Raw genomic sequence first — 4,964 nt, forward strand, 5'->3', positions numbered from 1 at the left:
CCAGAATCAAAGGCCTAAGATTCAGAAGTGCTGATGGTTGAGGGCAGGAGAAGATAGATGTTCCAAGAAAAGAGAACAAATGTGTTCTTCCTCCACTTTTTGTTCCGTTCACATCCTCAGTAAAGTAGACAATGCCCACCTGTATTGGTGAAGGTCATCTCTTTACTCAGTCTATTGATTCAACTGCTAATCTTTTCCAGAAATAGCCTCAAAGACACATCCAGACAAAAATGTTTATACCAGCCCCCTGGGTATCTCTTAGCTCTGTCAGGTTGACACATAAAACTAATCATCATATCTCAATACCATAATTAACTGAAATAACTACAAGATGTATTTAAAGGGATTTTAAGTTATTCTCTAAACTAATTTCCAAGTCAGTTTTTTTTTTTAAATTACTGGTTATTTTGTAGTTTGTTTTTTAACTGACTAGTGAGATAGCTGGGAAGCCAATGACTGTAAGCCTTATAGAGAATAAACACTGCCCTGCTGATGTAGAATGCTGTGGCAGGCTTCTGACAGTTTCCATTGATTATATTTTAGTTTTTCCTGGTAGGAAACTAATTGATAACATTGCACCATGATCCAGGCACTAAGAAGACAGAGCAGCATCTGCTCAATCTTATGGTTCTTTCCTCTTTGGGTGCAAACTGTTTCCCACCAACAGCTGCTCTGATCAGTCAACTCTTTTTCCTGGAAATCAACTAAATCCATAAACATCCCAAAAGGCTCATTTAGTTCCTGCTGATGCGACTACAAAGCACAATGTGCACTAATTGGCTTCATTAATTGAGTAATCGTGGGAATAGAATGTCAGTACTTCACACACAAGTTTTGCAGCATAAAATTATTATTTAATGCAAGAGATCTCAGTTTTGCCTTCCTCACTGCAAAAGCACACAAAGCACTTTTGCAGTCTGTGAATCCAGTTTTGCAAGCAGCCCCAGGAGAACTCAAGTTTGAAAAAAAAAAAAAAAAACCTCCTCTCTGTAAGCAGTAGGTTTTATCTAAAACAAGAAAAAGAAGTTGATGATTTGGGGCCAATTAGCTTGATAAATAATTATCTAATAGATGTAAATTTATTCACCCCATGTGTACATCAACAAAATGTCACTTAAGTACTTTGAAAGATCTTGTCCAATTTCAATATTTATAGGGTAATCTAAGGAGGAGAAAAATACTTCACTAAGCTCTCCAATGAAATGTTTGTGGGCCCTGAGCACATATTATCAAGGACATGGGGGTGGAGGTGTGAGCAGAAATTAAGAGCTCTCAGCATCTCAGGACCCCAGGGAACAGATTCATTTCTAATGTTCATTCCCAAATGAGAGCCAAGGTTCAAGGTTGAAAATCCTCCACTGGGAGAGATCATTGTGTTGATTCACCATAAGAAAAAACATTCTCTGCTAAGGCTGTGATGGAAAACACAGCACTATGCACCACTTGGGTTAGATTGGCAGAGAAGCGGAGAGGTTTGGGGAGGACATATGGCCAAAGGGATCAGCTGGAGCTGCAGAGCTGATGCCTGGAAAGTCTGAGCGAAGTCATGTTGCCGGCCATCCCATAGACAGAAACACAGGCGCTCTTACTTCCCTCTGTCTTTTCTACTGGGAGCGGTTCTGTGGCAGAGCAGAACCGACAAGGGCAGAATTGAGGTCTAGAGAGTGGGATGAATAAAGAATCATTCTCTAGCCAAAGAATAGGTTTGACAGCACAGCCAGATCACTGGCCATGGTGTGCTCTGCCTTTTGGATAGTTCTGACCACTAATATGCACAGTCACTATTCACCAGTCCATGAATACCTTAGACGCTGAGCTAATGCTGAGAGTTTCCTGTTCAGCTTCCTAAAACCAGATGCTCTTGCTTATGGAAGTTAATCAACATGGCTCTCATCAGACCTGCTTATCACAGTTGCTGTTTGGGAATTTAACACTGGTTAAATAAAACACGTCATAGACGCATTTTTATGAGAGGGAGCACAAATTTTTTCCTATGAGCAGCCTTTAATCCATAAGAAAAGCAAAATTAATCAAGAGCTGGAGATGAATAAAAAGTCTTATTGTCTTCCCTATATAAATACATTTAATTCTAGTACTTAACTTAGATATATATAACACTTTATTAGTTTGTACATAGTATTTTAAATTACATATATTAATTCTAATACATTAAATTACTTCTTTCAGTTAGAAAAAGGAAGATATATCTTTATTCTAGGATATAGCAAATAAATACTGAATAACTAGTAAATGCTAAATAAACACATATAGATTAGAGTCCCATTGTGTTCTGATACAGAATAAAGATTTGGCAAGACAGATAAAAAGCAAAAAAAGTAAAATGGGGACAGTAAGCTTCTTCTCCATAAAAACATCAAATGGTGGATCATACTGGTGCTGCGAGAGTGCCTGAAGGCCCCGCAGGCTGAGGGGTGCCCCTGGGATGGATGACCACAGTGGCTTCCATGGAGGCTTTGGCAACATCTGGGGCCAGAGCAGAGTACAAGGAGTGGCTCCCAGTCACCAAGCTGGGCAGCCTCGTCAAGGACATGAAGATAAGTCCTTGGAGGAGGTTTATGTCTTCTTTCTGCCCATCAGGGAATCTGTGATCATTGACTTTTTCCTGGTGATATCTCTCAGAGACAAGGTTTCAAAGATTATGCCTTTATAAAAGCAGACCTGTGCTGGCCAGCAGAACAGGGTCTAGGCATTTGTCACCAATGGGGTCACAACCACGTGTGGGTGTTAAGTGCTCCAGGGAAGCAGCCTCTGCTATCCATGGGGCTATCATTCTCACCAAGCTGTCCATCATCATGCAGTGCGGCTACTGGCATAACTAACAAGATCAGCAAGCTTGATACTGTTTCTTGCAAGGTGACTGGCTGTTGTGGTTCTGCACTGCTGCACCTCATACCTGCCACCAGGAGCACTGGCAGCATCTGTGCCCAAAAACTACTGCTGATGGCTGGTATTAAGCTATACCTCTGCTGGGCTTCCCAGGTGGTACAGTGGTAAAGAACCCACCTGCCAAGCAGAAGAATTAGGTTCGATCCCTGGGTGGGGAAGATCTCCTGGAGAATAAAATGTCAACCCTCTCCAGTATTTCTGCCTGGAGAATTCCACAGACAGAGGAGCCTGGAGGGCTACAGTTCTTGAGGTTGAAGAGAGTCAGACATGACTTAACAACTAAACAACACACTTCTGCCCGGGGCTGCACTGCCACCCTGGGCAACTTCGCCAAGGATACCTTTAATCCCATTTCCAAGACCTACAGCTATCTCACCCCAATCGAGTTCACCAAGTCTCTCCTACCAGGAATTCACTGACCATCTTGTAAAGACTCACACCTGAGTTTCCGTGCAGAGGACCCAGGCTCCAGCTGTGCCCACCACATAGCTTTATATGAGAAAAATAAAGTGAACAGAGATACCAGTGAAGCTGGGTAAAAAAAATAAATAAAATGGAGAAAGTAAGAAAAATAAAATACAGAAATAAGAATCAAAGAGATACAATTTTAAAAATATATATATCGGGGGCAAGAGATCATAAAAGAGAGAATGGAGAAATACAGAAGCTTAGGGACTTAAGGAAAAAAATACCAAGATAGTCTAGATAAAGACATGCAGAGTAAGATATACGTAGCCAAGTGGAGAAGGAGAAATGTAGAGTAAGCAATAAAGAGGCAGAACAATTAGATTGCTAATGTAATAAATAAATTCCTACTCCTCATTACAGAGCCAGTTGCTCACCAGCACTCACTACATATCTTTAAGGGTTTTGTCACCTTACTGCACTGGGTAAGAAATATCATTGGGATTTGAGTCATTATTTATTTATACATGCAAGAAATAATAATCAGTCTCATGGATGAGGCATTTTTCCAGGCATGGGTAAACAAGATAATGCTGATGCCTCATGCAGTTTATTTCTTAGAAGGGACACAATTCAATCCTTGTGGAGTGTGGTAAAGTTTGCAATGGTATTATAATTGGCAATGTCACCAAATACAGTGAGGAAAAAGAAGTTCTCCAAAGAAAACAATGTATGCCTATGTGTATAAGGTCTCATCATGGGTGGGGAAAGAGGGCCGTGTTTGCTGATTAAAGCAACAGAGGTCAAATATAGACTGGCCTCATGTTTCATTTTATAGAAATCAATCAATCAATCTGAAATATTTTACCCAGATGATTTAGCTCCTAAATGACTTAAATAGAATTTTAACTCAGATCTAAATAAACTAGTCAATAACAAACAATATAAATCCATATCATCAGAGTCCTATATTTGAAGAAATAATGGTTGATAACTTCTCAAATCTGCTTGCAATGAAGGAGACCTACCTAGGTTCAGTCCCTGGGTTGGGAAGAGCCCTCGGAGAAGGGAATGGCAACCCACTCCAGCATTTTTGCCTGGAGAGTTCCATGGACAGAGGAGACTGATGGGCTACAGTCCATGGGATTGCAAAGAGTTGGACACAACTGAGCAACTACAGATTTAAAAAGCGAGAAGAATATCAAGTAAGGTAAGCTTAAGGAAATCCGTGTCAAGACACATAAGAATTCAATTCTAAATACTGAAAACATAGACAATGTCTTGAAATCAACAGATGGAACCAAGGCCTTTATCTGTAGAGAAATACCAGTTTGATTTACAGATTTGTCATCTGAAGCCATGCAGGACAGGAAGTGATGGCACAGTATATTTCAAGTGCTGAGAGAAAAGAATTGTTAACTGCAAATTCCATGTCTTAGCAACCTATGTTTCAGGAAAGAAGGGAGAATAAAAATGTTGTCTATGAAAGAAAACCATGAGAATTTGTTATTTAACAGAAATACACTTAAAGAATGACTAAAGGAAATGCTTCAGACAGAAAGGAAGTGATAAATAAAGGAAGTCTTCCTAGTTTGTAGACCTCCACCTTCTTATGTCCTCACATAGCTTTTCCTTAGTGCTTGACTGCTGAA

At 40.1% G+C, this 4,964-nt stretch overlaps 1 pseudogene; it reads left to right on the forward strand.

The window, feature by feature from the left end:
- Window positions 1–2,447: 2,447 nt before the first annotated feature.
- Window positions 2,448–3,396, forward strand: LOC110148219 (small ribosomal subunit protein uS5 pseudogene; annotated as a pseudogene).
- Window positions 3,397–4,964: the final 1,568 nt, after the last annotated feature.

Source organism: Odocoileus virginianus, chromosome 2, assembly GCF_023699985.2.
Source record: "Odocoileus virginianus isolate 20LAN1187 ecotype Illinois chromosome 2, Ovbor_1.2, whole genome shotgun sequence".
Lineage (NCBI taxonomy): Eukaryota > Metazoa > Chordata > Mammalia > Artiodactyla > Cervidae > Odocoileus > Odocoileus virginianus.